Source organism: Bufo gargarizans, chromosome 3, assembly GCF_014858855.1.
Source record: "Bufo gargarizans isolate SCDJY-AF-19 chromosome 3, ASM1485885v1, whole genome shotgun sequence".
NCBI classification, from domain to species: Eukaryota; Metazoa; Chordata; class Amphibia; order Anura; family Bufonidae; genus Bufo; species Bufo gargarizans.
In genome coordinates, this window is record NC_058082.1 from 37,789,495 (window position 1) to 37,807,386 (window position 17,892).

Here is a 17,892-nt window from a genome sequence, read left to right on the forward strand (position 1 = left end):
TCCATAGCCCAGTAAAAGATGTGATATTGGCAGAAAATAGATTTTCAGAAGAGGAGTGTTATGTGACGGGGTTCCTTGTTGTTGTTTTTTCCATTTTTTATTTCAGTATTACTTAAAGGCTATTTACTCCTTTGGGGGCAATTTTTTTTATTATTGTATTGTACTTATTTTGAGCTAAAAATCTTATTTCAATTGGTCTTTATTAAAAATATGGAATCCTTTCTTCTGTACATAGCTGAAATGCTCTGCCTGTAGGTTTTTTGTCTTTTCTGACATCTGGGGAATGGACAGACTCCTTATCTCTGCTCTCTGACCTTATAAACACTCATTATAGGTCAGTTCTTATCTTACTGATAAGAATGTGGCTTAAATGAGTATTTATGACCTCTTAGTAAATTAGAGATAAGGGTTCTTAGATGACCGGCACAAACTGAAAGTACCAGTCACACAGAAAAACAGTTAACCCTTTGTGACAGGGTGGCTCAATATTTTGAATAAAGGCTGATTGAAAATATGATTTTTAGCCAAAAATTTGTAAAATGCAATCATAAACAGAAATTGCCTCCGAAGGTGTACATAGCCTTTAAGCCCTTGCTAATTTTTGTCTTATTAGTACAGCATGCATGAGTCCGTACAAGTCCAGTGCTGCAATATTTTGGTGCTGTGATCATTTGGGGCCTCCATCAATCATAGCAAACTCTGATGTATTTGTATGTCAGGTTGTTCCAAGGGGTTACATATAGTATAGGTTCAGACCACGAACAGGATTTACTTGTAGTCTGTAATCATGAAAACACAAAGGTGTGAACAGGAGCTGAATACAGAAAACGATAGGGTATTTGTCAAGACAGTTTTTTTCCTGTGTTTTTGTGTGGTTGTTTTATCCATATTTTCTTCTGTGTAATGCTTTAAACAGACGTTTGTTATGGTGTTTTTTAACTCCTATAAAGAAGCTTATGAGAAAAAGCCAGAACATAATAGCATACTTACAGCATGCTGGATTTTTAAAAAAGGACAAAAACGGTAAAAACAAAAACAATGCAAAAATGACAAACATGCAAAAAAATAAAATATATATGAAAACACCCTAAAGGCAGTTTTTTTTTTCTATTGATTGGGCGTGTCTTTAGAGGGAAGGGTAAAATCAGATCAGATCATGGGAATGATGATAACAGCAGGAGAAGAGTATGTTGACTTTGTGGGATACAGTGATCAGTTCCTTCATGGGATTATGAGAGAGCTTCATGAAAGGCAGGAGATGCTTTATACCATTCATATTAACACTAATGATAATAACTACTGAGGGACGATAACAGCAGCAGGAGAGTAGTATGCTGATCCAAGGGAGGCAGTGACCTGTCCACTCATGTGATTATAGGAGTGATCCCTAACAAAGTTAGAACCAGCCTTGTACGTGACATGGATCCAGAGATCTCCCTATTCATTGTTCCAATTGCTCTACTAAATTTATATCAAGCTGGTAGCTCAAGGGGTGTGTCCTTTCTGATGCAGCTCTCTCCCCATCACAGCTCAAATGGCAGTTGAATGATGGAATTGAGCAAGTGCATCCACCTCAGCAAGGAGGACAGATAAATAAGAAAAGAAGAAACAGCAGCTGGTGCTATACGATTTTTAATTATGTGCAATTCTAAATGTATTCAGATCCAGGTGCGAATTAAAAAACTGTAGACTTTTTTCTAGGGACAACCTCTTAAAGTTAGAGAGAACGTAACTGGGTTCCATCCCTACTATCCCTTTACCACCCTAATTTGGGATTTTTTAGAACATTCCTTAAAGGTACTGTACACCTTTGGGGGCATTTTTATTATTATTGCATTGTACTCATTTTGAGATAAGAATAATTTTTTTATTTGGTCTTTATTAAAGATATGACGTCCTTTTTTTTCTATACAGAGCTGAGATGTTCTAGTAGCACCCTTTTAATTTTTTATCTTTTTCACCCGCCCAGGAGCTGGCAGGCTCCTTATCTCTGCTCTCTGACCTCCTAAACACTCATTATAGCTCAGTTCTTATCTTACTGATAAGAATGTGGCTTAAATAATTGTTTATGACCTTAGTAGTTTAGGGATAAGGTATATTGTAAGGGTATTTTTAAGTACTGATTGGTTCTGTCCCCTTTAACTCTGTCCTCTTTTATAGTGTTGGTCATGTGTTATAACGGCTAGTGATGTTTATTTAGTTTTTATTATTCTGTATGTTATTTGTCTGTGTAATCTCTTATTTAATCACACAGAAAATATATTTATTCACTTAGCCTGCGTAAGCTTATTCATTCTCAAATCTTTTAAATTCACGTTACATTCCATAAGGTTAACCTCCACAAAGTGACCTTAACAAAGTGAAAGTGAAAGTACCAGTCACACAGCTAGAAAAACTGTTAACCCTTTGTGACAGAACAGCTAAATATTTTTTAATAAAGGCCAATTGAAAAAAAGATTTTTAGCCAAAAATTAGTAAAATGGAATCATAAAAAAAATTGCCTCCAAAGGCGTATATTGCCTTTCATTTCATAATGAGCAGGTGATGCTGCTGTCACTTGTTAATGAACAGTTATCATATAAATATGAGGTGGATCCTACTGATTATAAAACAATGTCACACGCACACTACATGCACAATGTATCCACACCACAGCAGGTACTAAGGGCTCATGCACACGAACATATTTTCTTTACGTGTCCGTTCCTTTTTTTTTTTTGCGGATTTATATAGAACCAATCATTTTAATGGGACCGCAAAAAAAAAAGGAAGGTACTCCATGTGCATTCTGTTTCTGTATGTCCGTATTTCCGTTCCTTAAAAAATAAAACATGTCCTATTATTGTCCGCATTACGGACAAGGATAGTACTGTTCTATTAGGGGCCAGCTGTTCTGTTCCACAAAATACGGAATGCACAAGGACGTCATCCATATTTTTTGTGGATCTGTTTTTTGCGGACCGCAAAATACATACGGTCGTGTGCATTAGCCCTAAGACTGTAATACTTCTTTAGTGACAGTCAGAACTATTAGTGGGTTTTCTTATTCCAAACCTTTGAAAAATCAGTCCGGTCGTCAAATTCAAGTTTTTCTTACTAAGAACCAAGATTTGTATTGAGAAAATTGTAAAACCAGGCACTGCTGATGCCTATAGGAATAAATCAATGAAATTTGTTTCGCCTTTAAGCTGATTTATATTTTTTGATGTTAGGCCAGTAAAGCTTACAGGTTGTAGTGCCTGGATTTAATTACACACTTTGTCAACATATGTAGTCGAAGTCTTTAGCAAAAGATTATATGCAGTTTCTTCATGCCCCGGAGTAATTGCAAATTAATTTAATATCTCAGCGTGTCATTAGTGAAAACCTGCAATGTATTTTGCAAGACAGCGAAAATAGTTTCCTAGAATATTAATCATACGGCACTTCCGGTTCAATCAGTGCTCAAAACAGAGGGGAAAACATTTTAATTATATCGGAAGGAAAACATTTACATGACAAAGTGCAGCGGTTAGAGGTAATGAAATTTAAAGGTAACGAATCGTGAACCGGGAGGATCTGAATATGAATAATTGATGTATGTGTATGGAATGTAGAAAGGTAAAATATAATTGCAAACATTAATTTAATATAAAAAAAATAATTCTATAAAAAAAACAAATGCATGAAAATATAAATGTTATATAAGATGAATATTTCCTGAAGTTTTAGCATAGAATTTGGGTCATAAATGAGTTACAATCAGACTGGAACAGTTTCATTGAAGTCCAGGAGAAATGGGACTACTTAAAAGTGGCACTATTGAAGGCAACAGAAAATTGCATTAGGCTTGTCAGTAAAAGCAAAACAAGGAAGAGACTACTGTGGTACTCAGCAGAAGTGGCCAAAAGTGGAATTATAAAAAAAAAAAAAAAACGAGGATGACAGGCAAATTTACAAGATTAGGCAGAGAGAGGCCAAACAAGTTATAAGAGCTTCTAAAGCACAGGCAGAAGAGAAATTAGCTCAGTCAGGGAAAAAAGGCGATAAGGCATTCTTCAGATACATAAAGGAAAAAAGGAAACTAAAACAAGGAATTACCAAATTAAAAACAAAAGAAGGAAGGTATGTGGAAGAAGATAAAGAACTAGCTGACTGCCTCAATGAATACTTCTGTTCAGTTTTTACAAAGGAAAATGAAGGAAAAGGACCTCAGTTAGGAAAGAAGACTAATGAATATTTTGATGCATGTGTCTTTACAGAGGAAGAGGTTCTAAGTCAGCTGTCTAAAATTAATACAAATAAGTCACAGGGGCCTGATGGGATACACCCAAAGCTATAAAAAGAGCTCAGTGGTGAACTAGCAAAACCATTAACAGATTTATTTAACCAATCACTGGCAACAGGAGTCGTCCCAGAAGATTGGAAATTAGCAAATGTTGTGCCCATTCACAAGAAAGGTAGTAGGGAGGAATCAGGCAACTATAGGCCAGTAAGCCTGACATCAATAGTGGGGAAATTAATGGAAACCATACTTAAGGAGAGGATTGTGGAACATCTAAAATCCCATGGATTCAAAGATGAAAAACAGCATGGGTTTACTTCAGGGAGATCATGTCAAACTAATCTTATTGATTTTTTTGATTGGGTGACTAAAATAATAGATGGAGGAGGTGCAGTAGACATCGCTTATCTAGACTTTAGTAAGGCTTTTGATACTGTCCCACATAGAAGGCTTATCAATAAATTGCAGTCTTTGGGCTTGGACTCCCATATTGTTGAATGGATTAGTAGGCAGTGGCTGAGGGACAGACAACAGAGGGTTGTAGTCAATGGAGTATATTCAGACCAAGGTCTTGTTACCAGTGGGGTACCTCAGGGATCTGTTCTGGGACCCATATTGTTTAATATCTTTATCAGCGAAATTGCAGAAGGCCTCGATGGTAAGGTGTGTCTTTTTGCAGATGACACAAAGATTTGTAACAGGTTGATGTTCCTGGAGGGATACACCAAATAGAATTTAGGAAAACTAGAGGAATGGTCAAAAATCTGGCAACTAAAATGTAATGTTGATAAGTGCAAGATAATGCACCTGGGGTGTAAAAACCCAAGAGCAGAATATAAAATCAGTGATACAGTCCTAACCTCAGTATCTGAGGAAAGGGATTTAGGGGTCATTATTTCAGAAGACTTAAAGGTATGCAGACAGTGTCATAGAGCAGCAGGAAATGCTAGCAGAATGCTTGGGTGTATAGGGAGAGGCATTACCAGTAGAAAGAGGGAGGCGCTCATGCTGCTCTACAGAGCACTAGTGAGACCTCATCTGGAGTATTGTGCTCAGTACTGGAGACCATATCTCCAGAAGGATATTGATACTTTGGAGAGAGTTCAGAGAAGAGCTACTTAACTGGTACATGGATTGCAGGATAAAACTTACCAGGAAAGATTAAAGGACCTTAACATGTATAGCTTGGAAGAAAGACGAGACAGAGGGGATATTATAGAAACTTTTAAATACATAAAGGAAATCAACAAGGTAAAATAGAAAAGAATATTTAAAAGAAGAAAAACTGCTACAAGAGGACATAGTTTTAAATTAGAGGGGCAAAGGTTTAAAAGTAATATCAGGAAGTATTACTTTACTGAGAGAGTAGTGGATGCATGGAATAGCCTTCCTGCAGAAGTGGTAGCTGCAAATACAGTGTTGGGCAGACTAGATGGGCCAAATGGTTCTTATCTGCTGACATTCTATGTTTCTATGTTACAATAGTAGAAGTTAAAGGGGTACTCCCAGAAATTTAAAGGGGTTGTCCATCAGTATTATTTTTTTAAAATATGTGGCTTACAGGGCGTTAAAAAAAAAAATCTATACTCATCCTCACTGACACCCTGCCACTAATTAAAAAATTGATTGCCTAATAAAAAAAAGTTATACTGTATATACAGATCTCATGCATTTTATGTAAGTAACCTGTCTCTCCACACAATTTGGGTCTGAACTTCCTGGCCAGTAGAGCTCTTAATGCCAAGCTGGTAGCTTGGCTGGTAACTACAGCCTCCGGTTGGCACAAGTCTAAGGGTCTATTTACGGGGCCGTATTTTTGGTCCACTTCCAATCCGTATTTTTTGTGGATAACCTGCAGACCGATTAATTTCACCGTGAAAAGTGTGGGATGCACTAGTTATAGTATTGTGAGATATTGTAACTCCTAATATAAGTGTTGTCACTAGCAGGTTGGGTCATATACATAAAGACCTATATAGCATTTTTGGATTTTCTATTTTTTTACTACTTTAACTACTAAAACATTAAAAGGATATGTGCACTTTTGGGGTCAATTTTTTATTGTTGCATTTTACTCATTTTGGGGTGAAAAATCCTTTTTCAATTGCCCTTTATTAAAAGTGTTTAGAAGTTCTCTCACAAAGGGTTAACTGTCTAGCTGGGTGAATGGTACTTTCATTTTCACTTAGTCCCGGTCATCTAATAACCCTTATCTCTAAATTACTAAAAGGTCATAAACACTTATTTAAACCACATTCTTATCAGTAAGATAAGAATTATCTAGAGCTATAATGAGTGTTTAGGAGGTCAGAGATGAGGAGCCGTCAGCTGAGCTGTCTGACAGGAAACAATAAAAATACAGATCCTGCTACTAGAAAATCTCAAAGCTGTACAGGGAAAGGGGCTCAATAATTTTTTTAAATAGACCAATTAAAAAAATTATGTTGAGCTCAGAATGAGGTGTACAACAATCTATGAGTAGCAATTTTTCAAGTAAAACAGAATGTAATATTTTAAAGGGGTTCTCCAGGTATTTGCACATATTGTAAGCCAATCCTGTTATACCTGTGAAAACAAACTCACCTTCTCCTGCTGCTCTATACGAGCTATTTTCTGCAGTCTTCCTTCCTCATCTGTAAACTTTCAGATGGACAGGGTCACATGCACCACTGCAACCAATGACTGTCCTCAGCAGTGACGTGTCCCCAAATTGCACTATACCCTGTCATTGGCTGGATGACACCGTCCATCCAGAAGTTTACAGAAAGGGACTGGAAGACCGCAGAAGAGAGCCAAGGAGCCAGGGGATCACAATAGAGTGTTGGGAAGCAGGTGAGTATCCTTTTTTCAACAGCAGAAATTGTCTTCAAATTTAAAAACATACAAAAAAAACAGAAACCCGATTTAAACCGACAGTCGGGGTCCAATTCCTGGAAACCCCATTCACCACTGGAGCAATACCAGCCAACGCCACATGTACAAATGAACTTGTAGACCCAGATAGACTTTGAAAGAGGCTCCTCATTCTGATGCCTCACCACTGGGACCTCCACCGATCAGCAAATTGAAGGGGGTACGTCCCCTTCTTTTTTTTAAAAGCCACAGTTGCTCATATAGAAAGTCCATTGGGCCTAAGTAACATAAGGCATTTTATGGACCTACAAATAGCCTAAGCCTTTTTTGAGCTGCACTGGTATACAGCTAATGGAATTTAATAATGAGCTGACTGATTTGTTATTTTTTTATTTTTTTGCGGGGGGGGGGGGGGAAGCATTGGTTCCTATTTATTTAAATTATAAATTGCACTTTGCTTCCTCCACTGAATGATGTGGCATGTCTACAACAAGCTGAAACTACCTTCGACAATTGGGTACACGTCCACACCTAAAGTTTCTGAAACCTCTATCCAGTTTGTTAGTCCTATAAATATAGTATTATTTTACTCATGCTCTTTAACAAATATTACATCATGATTATTATGGAGTCCATGCAGGAAATAAATCCCCAATTAGAGTACATGTAGTTTTCTGGTTTGAAATTGTAAAAAATATCATGAAATGCAAAACTTTTTGGAATTCTTCATACTCTAGGTCATGGTGAACTGTATAACTGCTTCGGACATCCCTCTTTCTTGGTTTGGTGGCCACTCTTGTAGTCTACCACTCAACCCTGGTGTCAAATTGTTGGGCATCTCAGTCCCTGATTGTCATTGGTTTTATTTTTTTCCCCCAGTCCATAACCACATATGATAGATAGCTGGATGATGATAGATAATTGTACGAGACAGATCCGAAATAGATAATCAAATGATCTGCTTGATGAAATTTGATTATTTTCATTCTATAAGCAGATCTTAATGGAGTTGTCAGTGTCTAATTCCTGAACTTTGGTTACCGTGGTTGGGCCCCCATTGATCAGGCATATTGCATATTTTAGCCAACACCTTGAACGCAAAGAATAATTACCTCCAAGTCTGACAATTTAACAAATGAAGAAATCAATGTTTTTGAATAATGATATGTACTTTTTGCTTTTCATTGTCCTATTCCTGTGATACATGTTTTATTTTTTTTGGTAGTAGATTTTAAATCAAAGACCTACAAGGAGACTCTTCAGCGGACAGGGCTTGATGTAACCATGCCTTCCAAAACTTGGATTCTATCCCCCATCTACATAAAACCATGTTTGTTGCATTTTATGCAATGAAGAATTGGGATGTCCTGCAGACATGTTATCACCCACAATGCACTTATATGTGGCTTGGTTGACTTTCCTCAGTTTTCCAATGAAGCATTTTTTTTTCTTATCTTTTAAGTCTTTTGCCATTTGCATTCAAGCTTATAATCATTTTCTTTGGCAAAAAAAACAAACCCTGAGCTCCTCTTATTTATTTCATCTGGAATATTTTGGAGACTTTTGAGTAAAATTTACATTGACCTAATTAATATCCCAATTTTTTTAAATTCCTTTATATCAAGTCTATGCTTAAAAATGTTGTGATTTTTCATATTTTATACAAAATTTCATGATAGATCAGTAGACGAATCCTAGCCACAAAATTGTGCTTTACTTTTTTTCTTTTAATTGGATGTTTTTGTGTTTTTTTAAGAACAGTTCCAGTCGGAATCATATTGTGATCAATACTTACTTTTTGTAATGTCAAGCAAAAAAAACGTAAGCTTAAAAAAATGCTAATGCCAATGAAATTATTGGGATGGTGCAATGATTTCATATTCTTTTCATAGGGAATGTCTCATGGATGTAATTTTTTTCATGGATGTAATTTTAAGTTCAATAAGTAGATGTAAGTCTGCAGTAGATAAATGTTTTGTTTTTTTAATGACGTACAGTAGATTTTTTATTTTTAAAAACTTCCATGGGGACAGTCATATTGGAGACACACACTTCCTGGTGGCCATATTGGACATTCACACATTTCCTGATGGCCATATTGGAAACACCCACTTTCTGATGGCCATATTGGAGACACACATTTCCTGATGGCCATAATGGACATACACACATTTCCTGATGGCCATAATGGACATACACACATTTCCTGATGGCCATAATGGACATACACACATTTCCTGATGGCCATATTGGACATACACACATTTCCTGATGGCCATATTGGAGACACACACTTCCTAATGGCCACATTAGAGACACACATTTCCTGATGGCAATATTGGAGAGACACGTTTCCTGATGGCCATATTGGACATACACACATTTCCTGATGGCCATAATGGACATACACACATTTCCTGATGGCCATAATGGACATACACACATTTCCTGATGGCCATATTGGACATACACACATTTCCTGATGGCCATATTGGAGACACACACTTCCTAATGGCCACATTAGAGACACACATTTCCTGATGGCAATATTGGAGAGACACGTTTCCTGATGGCCATATTGGACATACACACACTTCCTGATGGCCATATTGGACATACACACATTTCCTGATGACCATATTGGAGACACACACTTCCTGATGGCCATATTGGAGACACACACTTCCTAATGGCCACATTAGAGACACACATTTCCTGATGGCAATATTGGAGACACACACTTCCTGATGGCCATATTGGAGACACACACTTCCTGATGGCCATATTGGAGACACACACTTCCTGATGGCCATATTGGAGACACACACACTTCCTGATGGCCAAATTGGAGACACACATTTCCTTATGGCCATATTGGAGATACATACTTCTTGTCTGTGCTTATTGAACAGTAAAGTGCCCATAGAATGATTTAGGGTAGGTTCACACCTCCATTTAACAGCCTCCTGGAGTTCACCAGATGTGGCCTAGCCAGACACTGACATTCACTGCCATTGTCTCCATTTGTCTATAATGGAATCTGGCGGGGATCAATCTGCTTTCTGGCATCAGTAGCGGTTTTTGGCAAGACAAAAACCATTGCATGGAACAGCTTTTGTCTGTCCAAAAGCGGGCACTTCGAATCCCGGATATTATAGCCAATGGAGTCTGGCTGTGAACGGCGGTATCCAGAAGCCTTTTCTCTGCCAGTCCAGCATTCCATATCAGGTAAACAAAGATGTGAAGCTACCCTAAGACTTAGTATGTAGCATCCCCATCACTTCCTGGCCTCTGTGGGATTGGATAAACACCCTTTGTACCTGAAGACTAGTGCTGTTATCCTGCCATATCTATGCGTCCAGCAGTACAACCGAACGGTCCTCTCCTGATAATGAGATGACTTTACTCATTCTTTCCCATTCTAAACAGTAAAGCTGTAAACTAAACTGCAAAAAACAGGAAGTGTCAGCCTATTGTGTGTGTGCTCCAGTGGTCAGTGTGAGAACTGGATTTGTATTCTGGAAGTGGAAGTGTCTCCTATTATAAAACCCAAGAGGAATAGAGATGACAACTGCTCTGATCACATTTTTGGTTCATAAAATGAGTTGTCAAACCAGTATGTCACCAAGAACCCAATTAAAACTTGCACCACAAAAAATAATGTGTAAGTAAACCTTAGTATTTGACTGGAACTGTTCTTAAAGATGATCTGTTACCTCTCCTGACATTTCTGTATTTGTGACTACTGGCATTCCCCCACATAGTAACAATTCTGAAACTTCTTTTTATATAACTCTATTTTGTGCCATGTCACTATTATTCCTATTAGAAATTTATAAATGAAATGCCAGCAGCCTGCCATAAAGGTCCCCCTGGGTGTTACCAGTTGGTGGGCTGTCCCTGCACTGTCTGACACTATCCAATCAGTGCAGCCAGTGTCATATTGTGCAGGGAAACACCCCCAACTGGCTTCAATGCAGACTGCTGACAATTAATTCTTAAACTTCTAATAGTAATAATAAAGGAATGGCAGTCATAGAGCAGGGGCGTACCTAGAGCATTTGGCACCCGGGGCGAACCCTTTTTTCAATGTTTTCAATAATATTTATTACAAATTACACCCCCTCCCTTAATAACACCCCCCCTTAATTACACCCCCTCCCTCCCCACCTTAATTACACCCCCCCTTAATTACACACACACACCCTTAATTACACCCCCTCTCTTCTCCCCTTAATTACACCTCCTCCCTTAATTACACCCCCCCTTAATTACACCCCCTCCCTTAATTACACCCCCCCTTAATTACACACTCCCCCCCTTAATTACACCCCCTCCCTCCCCACCTTACCCCTCCCTTAATTACACACACACATCCCTTAATTACACCCCCCCCCCTTAATTACAAACCCCCACTTAATTACGCACACACACACCCCTTAATTACACAATTATTTACTCACATTTTGATGATGCCTCAGGCTCCGTCCGACCGCTGGTAATGGATCCTTCCGCTTCTTTAAAAGATCCGTGAAGGCGGCTCGGCGCCTGGCGGAGTCGCAGAAGCCGGCGCCTGGCGGAGTCGCGTCGCGGTGCAGCAGTGGATGGAGGGGTGACTTCGTCATGGCACCCCCCTTGTGAGTGGCACCCGGGGCGGGCCGCCCCCCCCTTGGTACGCCACTGTCATAGAGTTATATGAATAGATGCTCCACTGGAAATATAAGAGGTCACTAAAACATGTCTGGGGAGGTGACAGTAATGCATGAAAAACAAAAAATCCAACTGTCGTTATGTCTTCCTGCTCCCTCTAGTAAAGTATGTAGATATATAGCACGGGATTCCAAAGTGCAACTCCAGACGTACAGGAATGATTGTGGTATCCCTAGAGTATATTGAATACTGTGTTGGTAGGAAAAATTCCTTAGGTTTTCCATAATTTTAAATTCCTGGCCCATCCTTGTGTAATCAGTGGGATAACCCATCCCCCGAGGTGCCCACCGCTAAGTGCAACGAACAGGCACTGGACTAGGCTGAGCAACGGTACCAGCCACAGCCACACATGCATAGCCATCGCAAGGGTCTATATTTTAATTGACTTCGTGGGGCACATGCTAAATATGCAATTGGGCCCCCAATGATCATGTTCTATTTATTGTACCACTGTCCTCTTAAAGGAATATTACCATCATAAACATGGATATGCCATCGTGCAGGACCCACCACACAGTGAGTGAGGTGCCATTGAACCCACTCTAGCCCAACTACTGCACCCTCCATAGTTACACCCCTAAAGGTAGTGCAATAAAGTGTCTATATCTGTCCCCATGTTCTGCTGATTGTTAGAGGTTCTGAGGGTTGGACCTCTACTGATTGCACATTAAGGGTTGGACCTCTACCATTTGCACATTGAGGGTTGGACCTCTACTGATTGCACAGTGAGAGTTGGACCTCTACAATTTGCACATTGAGGGTTGGACCTCTACTGATTGCACATTAAGGGTTGGACCTCTATCATTTGCACATTAAGGGTTGGACCTCTACCATTTGCACATTAAGGGTTGGACCTCTACCATTTGCACATAAAGGGTTGGACCTCTACCGATTGCACATTGATTGGCAATACAGATGATTGAATTTCGTAAAAAATTGTATTCAAATTTGATTGGACCAAATTGGACTCCAATTTGATTCGGGTCTCTATCTCTCTTTCTAAATTCCCCAAATGGGAATCTGAACTTTTTGGAAAATTTGGATCAAATTTTAGAATCGATTCACTCATCTCTAATTAACAGTCCTAATGATAGGCCAGCAATGTGGACAACCCCTTAGAACACATTGTAACATATTCTTCCTAAATAAAATAAAAATATTTTTTGTAACCGATAGGGGGACCGTTGGGTGCGATAATTAACAGTTTATATGATTGTGATGAAAAATGAAGTTTATTTAAGCCTATATAGTGCCACACAGTATCAAGCACAATTCTGGTCAATTTTGAAAAGCCATGCCACATTAATATAAGCAATATTTCATGTATGTATTTTTAGGTGGATTTCCCCTTTAAATGTAGATTCATTCAAGGAGGGTTGACTTTGGGGGAGGGACCGATGCAACCAGGGAATGCGCTTGGGTAACATGTCCATGTTGGGTTACATCTACTTTTTGCACCCAAAAAGACAACTTTTCAAGGGTATTAGCCCCCAACTACTTGCATCGTTTGGGGGCATGTGAACAGTATAATAGACTAGCATCAATCACAGGCCTCAGTAGTGGAATTGGTCCAGACTTTTATCACTTTTTCATTCTGCGCTGTGTACACTGGGGCAGGATCAGCAATCGTTACAGTATCATCGGGGAGCAGGATTACAATGTATGGTAATGCCTCTTTAAAAAAAAACTGGGGGCAGATAACACAGGATCACATCATTGACAATAGGAGACAACACGGCTCCTTTCCCCCCTCCCTGCACAATGGCTAGTGCACATGCCACAGAGCATGCCCACTACACTCTCTCATATATTTTAGCATTCATTTTAATTCTTAAACTCATAAGGGGACTTTTTTTCTTTTTAGATATACATGGCAGGACATTCATGGGATCATTTATTAAGACCGGCGTTTTAGACACCATGCACGCGGTCGCTGGCCGGCCCGCAAACAGCAGGTCCGCAATATGCCATCTGCTCCCCGCATTACGGATGCGGACCGTTTCACTAGAATGGACTAGCATGTTCTATTTTTTTTACGGTGCAGCCGGATCACGGACCCATTCAAGTTAAATGGGTCTCGATCCGTCCCGGCCTCTGCACGGATGTTTTTGCCCGTGTATTGGGGACCGCAAATTGCGGTCCGCAATGCACGGAATAGCCGCAACAACAGCCGCGTGCATGAGGCCTTAAACATAACCCTTGTGCTGGCGTATGTAGAAGCGCCGGCCACAGCTCCATTGCTGCTGTTATAAACTAACTTTTTTTACTGGAATTTTTTTTTTCCTGTTTTTATTTTCAGTTTGTATATTTTTTATTTCATTTTTTTCATGAGTATGCAGACAGCGATCTTGCTCTGAGCTGTGAACATCTATTCTACATATTTGATTTCCAATAAGACCATCATGAAAATCTAGTAGCCCTATCAACTTCTGCAGAGTGTTGTGGTCACGCTCTGGGACACGTGCAGTGGTCACTGTGGAGTAGAAGGAGGAGCTGAGCTCTTTCTGTCACTTGTTGTCAATGTACGGTATCATCTCAAACTTTACATTAGAAGTGTTGCGTTTCATTGTAATCCTGCTCTCTGATGATAATAAAAGGACTAATGACCCATTGTAAACAGCAGAAGCTGAAAAGCAACAGAAAGTGTCTTATGTGAGAGCTTAGTGGACAGTGTGAAAAATCTTTATTATTTCATTCTGTTTCTGAATATAGTAATATGAAATTTAAAAATATCTTATTAAATTTTAAATAGAATTGTGATAAAATGTCGGTTACTGTAGGGTTCTAATAAACTCCAGTTTATAACCAGAATGATTTATTCTACAAAGTATTTAACCTCTGCCCCCCCCCCCCCAATAGCTTTTTTATTTTATTTTTTATCATTACATATTATTTTATAAGTAGTGCTTTTGTTGTCATGAATTATACCTTCTGGTAGCAAAAAACAATTTTATGTAATATATAAAATATATTTATGTGTAGACTTCTGGCAATACTTCTGTTGGTCACTTTTTGGTTTTGGATCACTGTATTTTGCCAAAATGAAAAATGATCAAAAAAATGAAAAATAATAAAATGTGAATTATTTAGAAATAGACATATTTTCATAGTCATTTTCTGCATTTGTATTATTCATGAAGTGTGGACTATTATATTTACTGCATGTTGAGAGATGATCCAGATTTCAAATGAAGGTGAAATGTGAGATTTTATTTTACATATTGGCTTCCAGGTAACTCGATTTCAGAAGCAAAATAAGCACATTTTTTTAATATTTTCTTAAAATCGAAATAATTTATTGAAAACATTTGAATGCTTTCCTCTGTAAAATGAGATATGTGTCACAAAACATCATATTCAGGTGATGAATTGGCAGTGTTCTATGTCACAGGTTGCCGCATTGCATGATAGAGTTTTTTTGTATAAAAAAAAAATATATATATAAAAGTTGTTAAAGCTGCATGATGAATACGTCCATCCCACCGTCATATCTCGTTGTCTAAAGTGGAAATGTTTACTTCTGCCAGCTCGTTCCGCCTACCTTACATGGATGCCACCTTTGCTATTCTACCATCTGAAACACTAGGCGGCGACTGCGAAATGCCGCGTGCTGCAATAATATCCTGAAAAACAAAAACATCCAGCTAAAAATCTTCCGATGGTGCTATAACAAAACATCCATCTGGGTATGAAAGTAGAATTTTATATTTTCTACTTCCATAGGCTAAAAATATTACTTTTGTTGACATTTTTTGAATCACACTTTATTATATATTTCTACATTATGTTACAATTTTATGCGATATCTTCCGTCAAAGGAAATGTTGGTGCTTCTATTCAATATTGTATTTAAAAAATATATATATATGAAAAATTTATGCAAATAATAGATTTCATTGAATGTGTGTGTTTTTTTTTGTAACGTATCATATCACTCGATAGCCATTAATGATTGAAAATAATAATATTTATATGACGTAGACAATCAGATCACGGGGCGTAGGAAGTTTTTGTTTTCTTAATATAATACTGTGAAGATGTTTTTTTTTTGCAGTAGGCCATTTTAAACTTTCTATGCATTAGACTAGTTTTTAGACTCGAAATGTTGGGGCATCGCTGTACGGAAACCATATACATAAGATTATTTTCAATACATATCTGCACTGTACTGTATTTTTATCTCTATTACTAGCACTTACATTCAACCTATGTAAAGGGCCTGCAAGAAATAACGGTCTTGCAGACACGTACTCGGTTGAAATTTAACGAATGCAGACACGATAAAAGGAGTATAATTCTACATTATTTAGAAATTTGTAAGATTTTATTGTTTTATCTTTAAAAAAAAATGTATAGCTGATAGTAGTTACATGACTCGTGTGCAATATAATTGAAATAATGAAAAAATGTTTAGATGTTAAAAAAATCAAATTAAAAAATCCTATATTTTTATTTGCTTCTGTGCCCATGGAAAATGAGGACTAAACTATTATGCATTGTGCTGAACATGAAATAGTAACTGGTATGATATGGGAAGGAGGATGGAAACCTTGTAATCCGTTCCATATGTGACTTTTTACTTGAATTTGTAGTTTGTATAATTATCAAATCAATTAAAGGCACAATGTTGTTTGGAAAAAAAAATGGCGTCCTGCTTTTTTGAGTGTGTGCGCAAATGCCTGGGTGTAATTGATGTATTTGTATCCATATCATTATATATTTATTCTATATAAATGGTAAGCATGTAATGGATTTGGGGATTTAAAAAAAAAAAACATACTGTCTAAGGCAGGGGTGCACAACCTACGGCCCGGGGGCCACACGCGGCCCTCGATACCATTCTGTGCGGCCCCCGACCATCTGGTAACAGACATGTATGTCTATCTATGTCTTGTGGCTGCTCACATATACAGTTGCAAGAAAAAGTATGTGAACCCTTTGGAATGATATGGATTTCTGCACAAATTGGTCATAAAATGTGATCTGATCTTCATCTAAGTCACAACAATAGACAATCACAGTCTGCTTAAACTAATAACACACAGAGAATTAAATGTCACCATGTTTTTATTGAACACACCATGTAAACATTCACAGGGCAGGTGGATAAAGTATGTGAACCCTTGGGTTTAATAACTGGTTGAACCTCCTTTGGCAGCAATAACTTCCACCAAACGTTTCCTGTAGTTGCAGATCAGACGTGCACAACTGTCAGGAGTAATTCTTGACCATTCCTCTTTACAGAACTGTTTCAGTTCAGCAATATTCTTCGGATGTCTGGTGTGAATCGCTTTCTTGAGGTCATGCCACAGCATCTCAATCGGGTTGAGGTCAGGACTCTGACTGGGCCACTCCAGAAGGCGTATTTTCTTCTGTTTAAGCCATTCTGTTGTTGATTTGCTTCTATGCTTTGGGTCGTTGTCCTGTTGCAACACCCATCTTCTGTTGAGCTTCAGCTGGTGGACAGATGGCCTTAAGTTCTCCTGCAAAATGTCTTGATAAACTTGGGAATTCATTTTTCCTTCGATGATAGCAATCCGTCCAGGCCCTGACGCAGCAAAGCAGCCCCAAACCAAGATGCCCCCACCACCATACTTCACTGGGATGAGGTTTTGATGTTGGTCTGCTGGGCCTCTTTTTCTCCACACATAGTGTTGTGTGTTTCTTCCAAACAACTCAACTTTGGTTTCATCTGTCCACAGAATATTTTGCCAGTACTGCTGTGGAACATCCAGGTGCTCTTGTGCAAACTGTAAACGTGCAGCAATGTTTTTTTGGACAGCAGTGGCTTCATCTGTGGTATCCTCCCATGAATCCCATTCTTGTTTAGTGTTTTATGTATCGTAGATTCGCTAACAGGGATGTTAGCATATGCCAGAGACTTTTGTAAGTCTCTAGCTGACACTCTAGGATTCTTCTTCACCTCATTGAGCAGTCTGCGCTGTGCTCTTTCAGTCATCTTTACAGGACGGTCACTCCTAGGGAGAGTAGCAGCAGTGCTGAACTTTCTCCATTTATAGACAATTTGTCTTACCGTGGACTGATGAACAGCAAGGCTTTTAGAG

General features: G+C 38.5%; 1 protein-coding gene across 1 annotated transcript in view; it reads left to right on the forward strand.

Moving 5' to 3' along the window:
* The window catches only part of DLG2 (discs large MAGUK scaffold protein 2), a 708,566-nt gene that overhangs the window by 400,215 nt on the left and 290,459 nt on the right, over positions 1-17,892 (forward strand). The gene's annotated exons all lie outside the window — the stretch shown is intronic.